At 39.6% G+C, this 18,420-nt stretch overlaps 1 protein-coding gene across 1 annotated transcript in view; it reads right to left on the bottom strand.

Moving 5' to 3' along the window:
• b4galt2 (UDP-Gal:betaGlcNAc beta 1,4- galactosyltransferase, polypeptide 2) overlaps window positions 1–18,420 on the bottom strand; it is a 149,200-nt gene that overhangs the window by 98,971 nt on the left and 31,809 nt on the right. The gene's annotated exons all lie outside the window — the stretch shown is intronic.

An 18,420-nucleotide genomic window follows, 5' to 3' on the forward strand; every position in this document is an offset into this window, starting at 1 on the left:
AACTTTCCATGATAAAGGCTAAAATTAGGCTGTCAGTTCGCCTACCTTAACTGTCAACTTTATCCAAGGTAAAGGCAAACTTTGAGATAAAAAGAAATAGTATAAATGTTAGCTGCCACTTTTGTTGCTTAATGCCAAGCTAAAACAATTAAAATGAATTATGTGAACTGTGTTTTTTGGGCTGAAACTGAGCTTAAATGCCAGGATAAAATGCTACATTTGTGTGCTGTTAGCTACTTTGTTGATCATAAAGGCTTACTATAACGGTAAAAGGACTAAGTATTAATGAAAGGCGCTAACTTTGTTGCTCAAAGTGGCCAATGTTAGCTAAGCTAAAACTGTAAGTTACAACTTTGTCAATTATAAATGCTAACATTGAGCATAAATCAGTACAATAATGTTAGCTGCTAACTTTGTTGATCATAATGGTGATGCTCAGCTAAAATGTCACATTTTCAGTCACATTAGCTACTTTGTACTTTGTGTTGTTTGTTTTTCATAAAAGCATTACATTAAGCATTAATGAACAGTCATTGATGTTAGCTGCTAACGTTGTCGATTATAAAGGCCAATGCTAAGCAAAAAATGTTATCCTCTCAGTTAAGTTTACTGCTGAAGCTTCAATGAAATGCTAATTTTGTTCACCATCAAGACTAAATGTTCTGAGCGCACACATTTAATTAAAGCTTACAAAGTCAAAGGAAAGATGCAAAGAGAAACATACTTGCTCTAAGGGGCAAAAAATGAGATGAAGACCGTCAAAAACACATCAGCTTCAATGAAAACTCTGCATGAAACACAGCCACACATGAAATATGGTCAGTGCGTAGCTTCAATGCTAGCAAAAACCTAAATTTAATGTCTTTGACAAGACTCTGAATGCATGTCCTGTGACATACAACGATGTCAAGGTCCAAGAAAAGGAGAGAATGCAAATTCATTGTATGTACAGTAAATGCATCTCCGCATATAGTGTAGGAGAAGTATTTGCCCATACACACTCTAATAATCAGTCTAATTGTACTTCCTATATGAACTACATATCCATCAAACATGAATGCGGCAGCGAGTGTATCTGTCATCTTGGCCTTTACTAGAAGGATTTTCTTTTAGTAATGCTGCAAACAGAGAAGGAAGAACTAAATACTTAAATACAGGGAGAAGTTCATGACAGGCACACATTTCTCACTGAGCTGAATCTGACATTTGACATTTCTGATGGCTGTACTTTGACACGTCTTGCGTACATGTGTGTATCTGCATGTGTCAACACACACACACACGCAAAAACCCATCTGAGAGTATCAGTGTCAGTGTATCAGTGTCCCTCTGTTCACGTCCGTCTTGATCTTCCTCTGCTTTAATCTCCCTTCCTCCTTTTCTCCCAGGAATTTTCTTTCTTCTGTCTGTCACCATTAAAGGCTATCCAAATAGGTCCGACTGTGTGCGGACGCAAATGCTAAACACACACACACACGGACATCAGACGTGCGCCTCGGAAGACCCGACTTCTTGAAGGAAATTAATTCAAAGCAATCTCACCAAGGTGCAAAGAAGAAGGGGGCAGATGGACTCACAGACGGGCACAAACACAATTTATTTTACAGTAATGTGAATCTCTAAAGTGAAGAAGCGAAGGAGAGGAGAGAAGATCAAATGGACGAGGGAATTTGAGAGTGTGGGGGCATCTTTTGGTTAGAGGAACTCAGTTCTTGAATAGTGAGGGCAGGAGTTCAGAAATGTAACGAGAGCATTTAGTGAACTGCAGACAGGCACCAGCATTTTTTTTCCATCCTGTTAGCTACAGGGTGCCAGTGGACGGTTGCGATAATTAAAGGAACAAGGTCTCTAGTTTTGATTTTGTGTAAAGCCTAACAAGCTTGGACAGTGGACAGTGGTACTACAGTAATCAAAAAGGGTGAATAAAAACAACCGAATCACCAGAATAAATGTTAGCTCAGTACGTTTCTGCAAAAACACAGATAAGTTTCACAATGCTGTGCTCATGCTCTGGTTAGATTTAGGCATAAAAATCACTTTGTAAGTGTAAGAACATCGTGGTTTTGCTTAAAATACTTGTTTTGATCCCCACGATCACGAATCGTAATGGTCGAATTTCTGTGAAAAATTGCCTGTTTTTGTCACCACAAAACAGATGGAAATGTCTGCAGGTCCCCTGAAAGAAACAATTTTCACATCACAAAAACCACTCAAAATATCCACAGGTCTCCTTAAAAAATAAAAAGTTTTATTACCACAAAAATGGCTAGAAATATCCCCAAAATATCCACTGGTGTGACTCCAACTGAGGTCGGCCGTTTGGCAGCCTTGTTGGCTGTAATAACCCCACCGTCCCCTCCAACTACTGATGTGAAAGTCCGCTAATAATCATATAATGTAAACGTCATATACCACGTCTGCTGCAAATGTCAACCTTGGACGTATCTGTGGTTTGCAGAAGTGTTAACTGCTGACATTATATCCTGGCGACTGGGCTGAAATTAAGGCACAAAAGGAGAAAGAGAGAGACAGAGATGCACAATGCTTTGAATGAAGATGAGTTATGTAAGAAATTAAAGTGTTTATGTCTGAAATACGGACGGGAACCTCACTGGAAATGGAGCCAAATCCTTAAATTGGGTCCATTAAATAAGCACTGAAACAAAAAAACTTTCACTACAGCAAAAGACTTAATTTGACCCCTAAAAGTGCTTGCACAGTGCGGCCCATTGTTTAATGATTTTGCACTTTATTGTAATTACACTGTGTGTAGAATGACTTAATGCCCGTGAGGGTAAAGTGCAGTCTATATGTTTTAATTTCAAAGCCTTGCAGCTACAAGATATGAGCACGACACCCACAGTGTTTTTCAGCTCTGCACCATATGGCTTTTTTTTTGTTTTTTTTTTGTTTTTTTGTTACTTAGCTCAATTAGGGGAACAAGCGAAGAAAAACTGAAGTCATCCATGCCTGTCTCCAAACTCAGAGCTACAGTAGCAGCAGGAGCAGCACAGTGAATCAAAAGCAGCTTGATAAGTCAGCCCCTCGTTTACCCCACAGTGCATCACCGTAATTAGGAGCCACGCAGAGTCATGGTTGAATTCTCGCAGTAAATAGAAGAAATGGAAAATTTTCTGAACAACCAAACAAAATTAGTATTTCAACTGTGCTGTGTTATGTAGCAGATATTTCATGAAGTTTCGTGTTAACATTATTTCTATTATTATCACGTTGTTTGTGGGAGAAATAGTGCAGAAGCAGTAATTTAGCAGTGGGAGCCCTATTAGCAGAGGAGGCGCTTATGGTTGGTTCTTAGTTATAGAAAAGCAAGTTTAAAAGATGTGGAAGAGGCACTATTTTACAGGTAACGTCGACACAAGAGGTGTTTCAGCAGCTTTTTGCAGTCGTCTGTCTCATGCACATCTGATGGAACAGATACACTTCTATTTTAATCAATCCAGCACTCGACGCCACATTGCCCCACTGAAGTGTGTCTATTGTCTACTGTTTTACACAAGTACCTACAGTGATTGTGTGCTGGGCTGTAAGTGCTGCCAAAACACAAGTGACATATACGCAATGTAGCGCCTGAATGCATCATCTGTAGACACAGACATGGTTTAAGAAACCGGCTGTTTGAAAATGACTCAATTTATATATATATATATATATATATATGGAGCCACAGAATTGTGATCGCTCTTGAAGGCGTCCATAATCAGGCAAAACATAGAGATTGCCGTACTTCATTGTCCTCTTACTTCTGTTTCCAAACATCACATAACCTCATTGACTAGCAGATCAGCTCTACATGAACATATTAATAGATGATGTAGCCCATACCTCCGCCAAGGCCCAACAGTCACCTTTAATTGAGTCAAGCCAAAACCATTAAGATGAGATTTAAAATGTTTAAAAAAAGGATCCTCACCCAAAGTTAATGGGATCTATTCTGGGCCGAGACCCATCCTCCATCCATTGTTGTGGAAATCTGTTCATCAAACGATGGACACAGACTGTAATGCAATGCGCCAAATATATAATGCAATACTGTGTTTTAATGGTGCACGTGACCAAATTCATAGGTTATTTCAAATCTGGTGAAAGAAAGACTACAATTTAGATACAGTATGTGTATTGTGATTGCGATTAGACTGATCATGACATTGACTATTCTTTAGGTAATAGTGAACAAGAGAATGACTCATTTTGCACATAGCTGTTGTTTATTAACCAGCTCCAGGACGAGCCTTGGTTGAAGAACAAAAACATGCCCTGTCTTCTACTTTAAAATGCTTTAAATTCTACATTCTGTAAGAAAATCCCACGAAGAAGGGTTTAATTAGCTCTAACAACAATGTATATGCTGTGTGTATGGTGTCGTTGGTGTGGTGACGGGATATTATGCATTTACTTGCACATTTTTCTAGGCTTGTTGACCGCAGCTGTCAATGTTGGTGGTTTCACTTCAACTAACCACAACCATCATATTCTGCTGTTAAAGTACATGTAATGGTAGTACATTCACATTTATTAAAATCTACATCAATGTACAAATAAGCTAGAATCCAAGAACATGTAAGTTCAATAGCACAATACTCGGATCAAGCCAAGTCTTAATCTGTATGATTTTAAAAGAGCTGTGGAAATCAGGTCTACGTCAGTGTGCCCAAAGTAGTAGGAGCACAGCCTGGAAGAAAAGAAAATATGAACATAAGGAGTAATAAGTGTCCTTCATAAAGGGAATAACCAAAGAGGCTAATGGGTTTAAATGAGTCATTTAGATTTCAACTACCTGGTCCTTATTACTCGCATCAGAAAATGTTATTTTAGCTGGGCTGCAGGTGAGACAGACAGGAAGACACAGAGACACAAAGACAGAAAGAATGAAACACCTTGAGGTAAGAAAAATATGCCAGACTATTAGAGAGACGGAGGGATGCTTTCAATCTCTCCACCTGGTGGTGTTTGTTCAGCCAGCAGCCCTGACACCTGGGGTCTCTCACGCTCTGTTCTCTACATTTATAAACCCGACTTCTAAGATGTGGTCTGCAGTCCAGAAAAAAACAAAGAAAAAAAAAAGAAACAAAACAGAGGTATTTCTCTTATCCAGCTGCAGTGTACCTGCATCCCTTAATGATTTATGTTTTGAGCGGAGGCTTAAATCAGCACTCAGCAGTCGCTTTGTTGAGTTGAGTTGAGTTAAAAGACGTTTGCATTTGACCTGACAGCACATTTGGAGTCTTTGCAGTGGTTCTGCAAACAAAAATGAATAAAATGAACGCTTCCTCCTCTCTAAACTTTTTCCGGATTGGAAATCCTCATTTTAATTCTTTAGCCGCCTCTGTGTCCTGCAAATGAGCAATAAAAAATGACTCGAACCAGCAAAAAGCAATTCAGTACGCACAAAATAAGAAGGAAGGTTGACTTCAGCGTTTGCTTTACACTCACACTGAGAGAAAAAAATGCTCACAGCACAATAATATAGGAGTCCCAATATTAACAGCCCTACACACACACACACATACACACATCAAGGCTTGTATGTGTGTTTCATGTCCACAGCTGATGATGATATATATCTGAAGGAATGAGAGCAGACAGAGAGGTGTGATTCCTTTCAGTTTTGACAAAACACACACCTTAGCCAATTCAATAACAGATATATACACGCAGGGACGCGTGCACACACACACAAACACACAGTCACACACACACATATACGAACACAGAGCTAACCGCTCAATACCAATATATCATAGCCTTCATAACAAATCAGCCCTTTTCACCTCTTGTTCTTGTAAGTTCTTGTCAAGCAATCACTGATTCAACAGAACAAAATACAGAATGGAAATGAAAACATGGCAGGGCGCTCTAATATGACCGCCTGAAGGAAAAAACACCGCAATAAAAAGGTAATTAATGTACAAGTCAGCATAAATACAGATGTGGTTTCAGCTTAATGTAACGCATGTGTATATTAAATGTGAATTAACCATGTTTCAGCTGCTCTGAAGGGAATAAATTGGCTTCTGCAATAAAGAGAAAATAGAAGGTCTTTCAAGAGCCAATTATTGTTTAGCAGCTATGATACTGGATGATTCTAATGGGCGAACTGGCGTCGCTGAATGTCGGCTAATGTTGGCAACATTTCATGTTTTTATTATATCTCAAAATTAACAGTACAGCACCCACCAACAGCCTACATAAAAAACAAATTATTTATTATTTATTTTTGTTTGTTAGTCTCTAGCAGCTATTCTCATCAAGCCAAAGATGTATTAGTTTTTGAACTGCTGGACTGCTTTTACTGTATGGGAACACCATGTTTTTAGTCACACTAGCAGCCCGGCCTTTAGGTATGACATGTTTGGTGAGTCACTCCACAGCTATGGTGCATCCTTAAATATCTCAACAACTATTCAATGAGTAGACATTAAATTCTATAGACAAATTCATACTCTGACAATCAGTCAGGGGATCAATCCTACTGATGTCGGTGATCGTCAAAGTGTTCAACTTGCGCCACCATGAACTTGTTTTAACTTAGTCGCCAGAATAAAATGTTGGCAGTTAAACCCACAAAATGTATCTTCCTAGACAAAGATAGCTGATTGTTGAGTCTCATCCCCAGATCGTCAAACATTAACGCTTTGGTGTCCGACCCAAGCTGCCAACCCAAAGCATCAGCATTTGATAATATGGGGATCAGACTCAACGATCAACTATCTTTCTTATCTCCAGGAAGTTATCTCCAGTATCTGTTTGTGTCATATGTGCCATCTTGACATTTGAACACCTGTCATTTTACATTATATAATAATAATAATAATAATGTAAAAACACAAAAAGCAATTTTAAGTAATTACAAGTAAAAGGAATAAAAGTGATGAAACGCGATGAAACAGCCAAAAAGAAAGAGAAAAAAAAGTTACGCAAATAAAGATATGAATAAAAGAATAACATCAATAATGGACGATACGAAGACGACATCACATTACACGTTTATGACCTGACTTTCATATCTGGAAATAGAGGGGATGGTGGTGGAGTACAGCTATGTGTGAAGGCTGCCAAGCCACCGCATCTCTGGTCATGTTTGTGTCGCCCAAAACAGGTATTTTAAGCCACAACATGATTGTTGTGTTGACAAGTTGTTATTGTGCCTAAACCTAACCGAGCTACAAGCACAGAGTTGTTACAAGTTACAATTGAAAATTGTACCTAAAGAACCTTAAAAAGAATCAACCTAATGAAATGTAATGCTTCAACATCATTTTGTCAATCCAATTTATGAATGAGGGTATGTGCGTAATAGAAAAACCTCTCTATATAATGCAATACAGTTCAACAGCACCACAAACTACAGCCTCCAAAAGAACCAAAAAGTTGAATCACTTTTTTCACTATTTTAACAGTAATGGAACATTATAACCGTCATCAGGGAAGATTTATCACAGGACTGTATTATTTTTAGCTATGTGTATCTAATAAACTCACAAATCTTAAAAAAACAAAAAACATAAAAACTTATATTGCCAAAATGTGCTTGTTTCTTCACACATCATTGACACAACACGTCTTAATTGAGAAATGCAGAAAAAACAGCACTCATATTCCAGTTTCTGTGACTTTAAAATCATTTCAGTTTCTCTTCCACTTCCCTCCTTTAACACCTAAAACACTGCAGTTGGATTTAAACTTGGAAAACTTGGATGTAAACCCACCTACAGACCGGCAGAAAGTCTCTCAAGGCCACATTCACAAAATTACACTCTTCCCACACACACACACACACACAAACACACACACACACACACACACACACACACACACACACACACTAAATGCTCGGACTTTGGCTGCGGCTCAAATGGGAGCTGATTTAACTGATGTAACGGCAGTTTTGCTCTTCTGCTGGGTTGAAACCCCTGGCAACCCAACTCTATCCGTCTCCAAAGACACAGTGACAGATCCGATTGCAACAGAGTGCTCTGAAAGACCTGAAAGGATAAAAAGGAAGAGGAGAAGGCTGGAGGAGGGAGGAGGAGGAGGAGGTGAAAGGAGGAGAAACAGAAAGCTGAGGAAAGTGGGAGAGAATAATGAACTGAGGGAAAGATATCGAGTGAGGCAGAGGAAGAAGGTAATGCATGCAGAGGCAGAGAGAGAGAAAAAGTGAATGGACGGGAAGGAGGGAGAACGGGGGAGACAGAAAGAGAGAAAGAGAGAGAATGCATGGAGGAGGAGGAGGAGGAGAGAGGAAGGACAGAAGGCTTCTTTTGTTTCCTTTCCATCAACAGCTGTCCTCTCCTCCCTGTTCAACATGCTCTTTCATCTCCAACCACGCAGAGATAAAGAGAGGGAGGAACAGAGAGGAGAAGAGGACAATGCCACTGATCAGCAACATCTCTCAAAGTAATCTGATCTTTCTGCCTCCTCTCTTCTCTCTCTGCTGTGGAAACCTGAGTGAGTTGTTGTGCCGCAGCAGCCACGATACTGTAACCCATCCAACGAAAAGGGCAAACACGGCCGACATGTGAATAAGGCAATGCCTGCTTTTCATGCGTTCACACGTCCTGTGTTAGAATGCATGAGGGTAGAAAAATGCACACGCAGATACAGAAGGCTGAAAAATGGCGGCGAGTGAAAAGACAAACTCTTTCATCAAAGCACCATGAAAGTCTTTTATTTGGAGGGGAACTGTCTCTTTCAAAGCAATGTAATGTTTTAATCCTGTCGCCCCCTCTTGAGAAATTGTAATAGCACTCCGCACACTGATCCAGCCTGTCTCCTCCAAAATCCCTCTATACACTAGTTCTATCCTTCGCCAAATACATTTTGAAAGAAATTCACCTGCTGCCTGGATTATGTTCAGTGGCAGCATTTGTTCCAGTCAGTCAGTGTCTTGTTCTCAGATGTCACGGGAGGAGGCTGAAGCAACGACAGAAAGGCCAAATCCCGACACACCAGCCCAGCTGCCAGGATATACCACAGATACCTCCAAGGTTGACATTTGTACCAAACATGGCATATCACATTCACCTTACACGCTTATAGCCACTTTTCACATGGGGAAGCGCAGGGGATGGTTGTGCCGTTATTACAATATATCATTTAAGGACACCTGGGGATACTTCCAGGCGCTTCTGTGCCGTCAAAAATAAATTGTAGAAAAACAAAATATTGCGATGTTTGTTATTTTCTAATATCGTGCAGCTTAAGGACGCATTGTGAGTGTCCATGCTGATCAGTCTCCATCAGGACTGCCACAGTAACACAAGAGAAATCACCACAGCTGGAGACGGCTTATTACAATTGTAACTGTCCTGTCGTGTTTGTTTACATCAACGGCATCAGCGACAACTGACAGCGTATGAGGGTCTTGAAGGGTTGTCCCATTTCATTGGGGAGATTTCAACCACTGCCCCTTGTAATACTGTTCTGAAGGGGAAGGGGGGACTCAATATAAATCCAATATTCATTCACCTTTTTGCTCCGTTTTTGGTCTCCACCAACTCCTGAGGGAAATATCTGGCCCTTTAGCTGCTAATTTTCTGCACTATATTCATTAGACAGCCTTTAACTGTGTCTGTCTGCCTTTTGGTGCTGGGCCAAAAGTGTATCATGGGTTTAGGTGAGCTTTTTTTTTTTTTTTTTACTGAAAACAGCTGCCTGATGCTTCTAGAAACGAGGCCGAGAAGAGCTATGAGACTGAACCAAAACAGTGACGTTACAAGCCGTAAAACAATGAGACGTAGAGCAGAGAGTAACTGCAGATTCGGGTGATAATTCTCAATGGGTTCATCACCTTTTTAAAATACAAGCAGTCAGTGTAGCCATTGGTAAAATAAGATTATTGATTAAAGCAGCTTTCAGTTATACTTCACTCCCCTTTTCTATCTATAGACAATGCCAAAATTTCATAGCCACGAAGAGTACATAAATCTGCTCACGTGGCCTTCAGTGATGTATTAAAAAAAATGACCCAAACTGTATCAAGCAAGAAATCACTGTGAATATATTTGGAAGCCGCTTCTAAAATATTCATCATCATTGTGCTGCGGAGACGACAAGAGAGCAGAAAGATTGGGTGACAGGAAGAGGAGACGCAAAGTGAGAAATAGTTAAATATTGAGAGGAGCGGAGGGTGATAAAACTACCAGCACATCTCTGGTGGTAAACCGATCTTTCTGCCCCCTGTGCTGCGAGCTACAGTTGCTCCCTCTCATCGACAACAAAGCCTGCAGGTCTCGGGCCTCTCTTGTTTGCACAAAACCTGCATTCAGATCCACAGTGTGAGGGTTTGTTTATCTGAGACTTTACTTTTCTTGTTTCTTCTCTTCCCCTCTCATGATTTTGATGAATTATTAATAGTGTTTCTTGTACTTTTTTCTATCTAATATTTTTCTCAGTTAGCGTAGGCAGCATTTTGAGGCGATATAATGGGGTTTTTGCTTTTGAAAAGACTGAAGAGACTACACAGCTAGACAGAATACAAGCACAATTTAATGCAAAACTTTTTGGAATAAACTAAAAACTTATGATGCACAATTTCAGGGGAAGTCATTAATCTATAGACAGCCAGCAGCACGCCATAAATGAAAGATTATGAAAACACAAGCAAGTGTAATTTCTAAGATAGGATGATTTTTTGTGTGTCGCAGCATTTTCAGAGGATTGGTCAGCTTGGGAGTGAAAGAAAAAGACTTTCCATTGTTGTGTGAAATATGTCAGGCAGCTGCATGAAGGCAAAACGAGTAGGAAGGAATACTTGAATGTGATGTATAGCCAGACATTTGCTGACGCAGGTGTTATGGGGCTGATATTCAAATGCCAGCCTGCCACATACCACTGCTGGCATACATCATGCTGTCTGAGTCCTGCACAAATGTTGTATCACCAGTCTGCTGTTTCTAGTTTGTCATAAGGCTTTTTTCTAAATTGTGTCATTGTCTTCAACGAGGGTCACGGTCTGCTCCGACGTACAGCAATTAAAAAATACAACTGAGTGCGAGGCTGTTGCACGACGCTGATGCAAAAAAGCACAACCGATGAGGATTTCATCACTTCATACACAATCAGCGGTGAAACATCTGCATACGGGGTGGAAATGTGACCAATGATGTGGCGAAGAAGAAAGCTATAAAACCAGAGCAGGCGTTTTTGAAGAAAACAGATGCCAGACATGTGCAGGGGTTGGTGAAGGGGCATCACTCTTTGTCTGCTAAGCCATGCAAACAGGGAACACAGACTGTTTATGACAGCAGAAGCACCACATTAGCATAGCCTGAGCTCTGTGAGACTTGATAAGCTGTGCGGGCTGCATCACAAAGTAAGTAAGTAAATATGGATGAATGGATGAATGGATGGATGGATGGATGGCTAGATGGATGTATGGATGTATGGATGGATGGATGCAACATGGATTTTGCAACACCACCATTGGAGTCAAAAATGTTTTAGCATATAAAAAACATTATTGCTTTGCTGTGGCTGCCATAACATGCAGTTAGAGGGCTAACTACATACTCATAGAACTGTTACATTCAGTAACTACTGTGGTCCTCTCTAACCCCTACATTCCACCGGGCCAGTCTCCATCTGGAAATGGCCATGACACGGTGGCTGGAGCCGATCGCAGTCGTTTTAGACAATGCTCATGTTTCCAGCGTGTTTTCAGCAGCGTCCCAGAAGAGGCTCTGCTCCGTGGAAAATAAGTCTACCCTTGACAACATAGTGCATCTGGTCAATTTTCAGAATAAAACACACTGTGCAAACTCAGGATCTAAAGCACAACAAAGTCTGAAATATTAACAACCCACAATTAAAACAGACAAATAACAAAACGATTTAACTACGTAGCCTACTCAACCACAGCAGACGCACAAAAATTAAGGAAAAATCAGGAAATAAAACACAATCTGAGCAAGTGAACAATGTCAGGCAAACCCTCCCAGTGAGATATGAAGCTGCTTGGAGGACAGAACAAAACTGTGTCGGACATGGCCCGCAACAGAGATGTGCCCAATGGAGTCAAGGTTTAAGAGATGTTCCCTTACATTGCCCAAAGATTGAAAAAAGGTATGTTTGAGTGGAGTAATACTGTGATATAATACCGTCACCATCATCGCCCTATAGCAGGCGGGGAAATAAAGGCAGAAGGGAATTAGAGAGGGTAAAACGTTTCGTTTTGCTTGAAAACCACCACTCAAAACAGTAGTCGTGACCCCGGGGTGCATGTCTGAGTCGTGAGCAGTTCTGAGACAGATTCCATAATTTCCTGTGAATAACAGACGGCTTGAAGAGGCGATCTATACTCAGCGTGGTTTGGGTCGTGATTCTGCACTGCCCAGTGTGAGACAGCAATCTTTCTGAGCTGAGCAAAGTCAACTGTATCCGCCGCTGTGATAAACTATGATGAGGGCATCTGTCATTACATTGACAGTTTTATTCATGATGTTCAAAAGTCACACAGTCACAAATTGGGTCTCAACTCCTCTACAGAAAATAGCTTCGATAGTGGTGCAATGCAGCCCTAAGACACACAGTATTTTCAGTAAGAGTTATAACTAGCATAAAAAAATTTATTCTGTTATGACCATTTCTCTTTCCACGTTGCTAAGTGCAAGAAATACAGCTGTTCTCTGGGAGCTGTATAATTCATGCTGGGAAAACAAAAACTGAAGCATAAATATTTGAGCCGAGTTGCAAGAAAGTCAGACTGAACAGCTTTAAAACAGCTTTCAGGACGCATTAAAGAATACAGACTGGCACTAATAATGTTTCTGCGACAGCAAGCTGACACACGTTACTTGAAAAGGCCTAAAATAAAGAGAAAAAACAAAAAAGGTTTGATATTTAATGTTAATGACAGTCTTTCTGCTGTTCTCTGCTACTAGCCAAGAAGAGTTGTGCTGTATCTCGTTGTCATGTCATAACCTTGATATTTATCTTTAAATAAAAATCTCAAATTTCATGCCCTCCATGTTGTGTTAAATTTTCTCCATGGGATCGAAAATGGTATTGATATTTCTCAAGGTAGTGTATTGAAGTTATAAATGTCAGTATTGTGATAACACTAGTATCAATTATTTGAAAGAAAGAAAAATAAAACATTATTCTTTATTTTATCAAATCTTTATTTTCTTTCTGAACTCTTTTTAGTCATCTTGTACAATGAGTTTACTGATACAGCATTAATATGGGTCTACTGTCACAAACCATATGTGTGATAATATGTGCTTTGTTTTATTATCATGTATTGTCGTTATGATGTCGAAGTATATTTAATCAACTTTAAGCATTACATTACTCCTACAAATTAATTGTCTTTCCCCTTGACAAGCCGTCATGGCTTCTTGACTCCACAGCTTAACAAAATTTTTTGTAAGTAGCTAAATCACCGCTCAGAACTTCATCCAACTGGCTACTTCTCTGCCAAAGATGTTGGCAGAAGCGACCATTTTATCACAGAGAAAACCTGGCAGAGGGATTTCATGGCCCAACTGTAAGGATCAGATCCATGGCTCAGTCTCTGGTGTTCATATTTGTTATGCTGCTTCAGTCAAAAACAGAAAAAAAAAAAACAAAGACGCTCAAGTATTTAATTGCTGTGCTGCTTTAATTTTTCTCCCTTTCTGCAGACCAGTGATGGCAGAGCTGTTCTATGGAGGTCAAGTTTTATTTAATTATCAAAACCAATCGGCGGAGAGGGAAATTATTGTAGCTTTCTGATGCATTTGGGTTGTGAGAATCAAAAATGAAAATCTGGCCATTCAGAGTGAACATTCTCCAAGATTGGGAGCTCGGTTTGTGCCGCTCAAACTGTGTAAAACTCCTGCAGTTTCAACAATAAATACAGTTGAACTCACTGGTCATTTTTCTTGTTCCATGTCCTCCAAACCTGAGTAAACACAGCATGCCCTCTCTGAGTAGTGCACACACTCTGTAGAGGATATATCTCTTTTAGAAGATAATGACTTGCATAAAACCATGATCACTACACGACAGATAATCTTCCTTGAACAGCAGCATTTCTTCTGAGTGTGGCTACAAGGTTTTATTACCTTACAGTAAAATGAACAGAAATGCAGGGAAAAATCATGGGTGGATTCAGTATTTTATTTAAATTTCACTTGATTCTTCATCACAATGTGTACGATTTTAAATTATTTTCAAATGCCTGTTGAGCACAACAGCACGATGAGAAGAATCAGATTTAATGTTTTACAGTCATAGCAAAGTGAATCCAACCTCTAGTCCACAGTAACCAGTCATGAATATATCTCACTATTTAATCTTTAACCAATATCCTCAAATTCACACCGAAGCTACTCAAATCTCAGTCCATTTAGTCTACACCAACCCTCTATTGCACACTGTGTACAAAAAACCTGCCTGTTTCATTTCAATTCATTTGGATAATAAGAAGTTTTCAAGTAGGTTTGATGAGAAGTAAACATGAAGAAAACAACTTTTATTTAGCATGTTTGCTGGAGCTCTACATTGCAAAACTAAAAACTAGTGAAACAGGCTGCCTTGATCAGTCATTACAGATAAAAAAGTGGCTATCTCCAATATTTTTACATTAACAAAGGATCACATGACAACTTGTATGGAAGAGGGGTCACTCATAATAATAAACGTCTAGACAATTAGTCTTAAAGTGTTTTTTAGTTTGTTGTTTTGGTTTTCTGATCCCTAGACTTCACTGTTTTGATTCACTCTCATCCCTCTCAGCAAGCAGCTGTTTACATTACTGTCAGCTCGCATGTTTGTGTGTCATATTTAAAGGTGATAAAATGTAAATGTTGTCTTGTTTCAGCTGCCACCAAGTGACCAAAAAAAGGGAAAAAAAATATTCAGTAATTGCTTTAATCATTTCAAAACATGGATATTGTGAGATTTGTGTGGCTACCTTCAGAGATTAAACTGAACTAAAAGACATGTTTCTCTCAGGTTGCTGTGGATTTGTTATATTTGTTAAAATGGAGACAATGGTTTGTGACAATAAAATATCTCCCTCAACACAGACACACAGACACACACACACACACACATACACGAGTTGAATGAACAGGAATCTGTGAAAAACTTGAACTACCTATTATTGTGACAATAAACAGCATAATGAGGACCCTGAAGGTCCCTCAGTGAAGCAGCAGTCAGAAAATGACATACATTGAAGCTTTGATCCTGCCTTGGAGACCAGCTGGAGTTTGTCTTATTCTCTTTTTCTGATGTCAAACTGACTTCTTGGTGAACCAACTTTCATCTCATCTCAGCTGTGGGAAATGCTATTAATGCACCCTTTATTCTACATATTGTCACTTAACAGTTTAGTTTTTGCCAAAAGCTGCCAAAGCACCACTTACATTTAAAAGAGAAATTCAGTATTTCTCTTTTAAATGTTAAAAAGATCTTAAAAGCTCTTCAAATGTAACGCCGTAAGTAAAGATGCATGGATTTTGAGTCTATTTTATTTAGGCTTTCTGTTTGATCGGTATTTCCTGTTTATTTTCCCCCTTTTCTTTGAGTAAAGGACTTTGCTTCTTTTTTATTTATGTAACGTCTTATTTTCAAAAGAGAAATGGAAACGAGGCAGCATAAAAACAGTCGCAACAAACAACAGTCACACAGGAGACAAAAAGAGAAGCGAGCAGAGAGAGTATAAATGAAGTATATTGAAGACACACAAGTGAGACAGAAATGCTGAAGTCACAATTCTTTCCTCGTTCGAGCTTCAGTCTTTTGTATCGCTTCCTTCTTACCCTCACTACTTCTTCCTCTTCCATGTTCCCCTTCTTTCCTTCTTTATTTCCCGTCCTTTTTTACTCATACGCTCACTCACTTCGTCCTAGCTAGCGAGGCGTTGCCAGGCTGCTCATGCCTGGGAGCTAGAAGCCAACCCTAATTAATAATTAGTGAAGCATCTTCAAGAATTGGAAAACTTTAAAATGCAGTCCTGTTTCTTTTTTTCTCTTGGATCAAAATAAATAAGTATAACAGCGCAAATAAAAGCAAATATTTATGTGCAATAATGACTTAAAGCTGCCTTGTTGAGTTTTCCTGTTTACATGTGATGTATCCTTGAGGCCTGACAAACTTGCAGAATACATTATCGTGTTAAATCTAAGAGGATTTTCTAAATAGTTGAAATCCTGCATTGATTACAGTCATGTCCATTAGCTAGCAGTCTTCTTCTTCACGGCCTTTGTTGGCACATTTAACTGTCAATCATCTGAATTACATGAAAATAGCAGCAGGAATACAGCACGTCACACCTGATTATACACCTGCATTTGCTTCCAAACAAAAACGGGGGACCCACTTTCATAAAAGATGCTCCATGGCGCTGCTCGTGATCATAAACGTAAAAGAATAATCAAAATGTTAAACATGTTTTCTCTGCTTCAGGTTCGGGCTGCAACTGATGATTGTATGTGGGGACGTAGCCGCTGCTCAGCTGCTCAGAGCCGGCCAGAGAGTCGGGTGCAGAGCCCGACCCTCGGGAGGAATAAACACCCGGAGTCACATCGGATTCTGCTCTGATCGAGAGAAGAGACGAGATTAGAGATTACTTTAAACTTTTGGTATTAAAAAAAGTGGATTTATCTTCACTCCTGCTTATTAACCTGACTGCACCAGCGATCTGTAGAAGCAACCTCCATTGTCCGGTGTTTATGTACTGTTATGTTGATTGCTAAGTGGAGCTGGAGGGGAAATGTATTTTATTTCATGAACATTACATTGAGAAGAGGGGAAAAGAAGAGGCAAGTCATGAGTTGCTGTGTTGGTGTGCGTCATTGCTCGCTAACGTTAGCTTCCGGCTGATGGACCATAAAGTAATTGGGCTGTTTGAGGTGGATAAACACAAATGATCGCTTCCCTTGTGGTGAACACACCATTAACCAAACCACTGCCGCTGATGAAAATCTGTCTGATGTGACTCAGGCACAAATGTTCACAGACGAGGTAATGTTTTAAAGTCTTATTTGTGTTAAATTTAGTCTCGTTTGCCAATTTCCCAATCCCGAAAGTAGCGACAGGCAACCAAATGTAACGCACCATTACCTTCAGTAAACTTCGTTGGAAACATTTGGGATAATGTGAGTACAAAACTCAACAAAGTATATAACAAAGGTTGAGTTGTTTTTAGAAAAGAAAAACAGCAAGATGTGTTTCACATCATACATCAACATATCAAATTACTTGCAGATTTTCTTACCTGACTAATCGAATAATTGACTAATTGTGCTTTATTAGTACTTTACTTCAGTACTTCAGTAATTATAGCAGTATTTAAGTCCAAACGTATAAAGTACTGGAGCTTAAATGTGGTTTTAATATTTGATACTAGATGTGAAAAATGAGTTAGAACTTAACAATTAAAGCTCTGTATGTATGAGATTATAGGAAAAGGCAACGAAACACCAGAACACAGAACAACAGAGCAGAAACAACACGCAGCCTCTGACAGAAGAGTCGTGGCTCAGAAACAACAATACTGAACACACAGATGGTCGAGTCCCAGTCCAAATGCTGCAAGGCCGATCCAGACTCTCTGCCTAATTGGAGCAGAGGAAAATAGGCTCATTTCCAAACTAGATGGTTTTGGATCCGGTATGGACAAGTCCCAAAGCTGAAAGTCTGGGCCTAAATAAAATATATTCATATTCACTCCGATTACAACTCAATTGCTCCTCTGGTGATACGTAAATAAACAATATCTTCACGAGCCCCCATGTGATGTTTTTAGTCATTTCAAAAAACCCTTTAGCATCAAATACAGACCATTTTGACAAGCTTGACAGGTAACTAACAGCGAAAAGAAACACGGGGGAGGTCACAGGGTGCTTCTGCAGGGTTTTTAGCTGTTATAGAGAAACTTTCTCATTCTGCCTTCCTCTTCTAGTCAGCCGTTGACTGATTGCAGCAGCTATACTGATTGTTCAGAAAAGGTTTCTAGGGAGTTTTTTCCCCCGTGGCATGGACCCAATACATGTGAAACTGTATGCATGCCTTGCATTTGTGCAGCGTACTGTATGTGCGCCAGAGTGTATGTGCCAGTGTGTGAAAGCGGGAGAGAAAGAGGAAGATAAAGGTATTCCACAGTTCAAAGCGGTGACCTAAATACAGGTAGCATGGTATTGTACCATACTGGATCTTCTCTCAAAAGGCTGAAAAACAGCTATTGAATTACACCAGCTTTAGAGCCATTTCCTCTGGACCCAGAGCCATTCAGTCTTCAGCCTGTTCTCCAGGCTAGTGTTCAGTGTTTATCATTGTAAAGCATTTTTATTTAGAGACAAAGAATTGCTTCATGTCAAAGCTGTATGGCGGCGTAATGCAACAGAAAGTGCACTCAAATGCTTAAAAACATCATGTCTGTATGTAAAAATATAGCTAAGAATAGAAAGA

The sequence above is a fragment of the Pagrus major genome, chromosome 21 (genome assembly GCF_040436345.1).
Source record: "Pagrus major chromosome 21, Pma_NU_1.0".
NCBI classification, from domain to species: domain Eukaryota; kingdom Metazoa; phylum Chordata; class Actinopteri; order Spariformes; family Sparidae; genus Pagrus; species Pagrus major.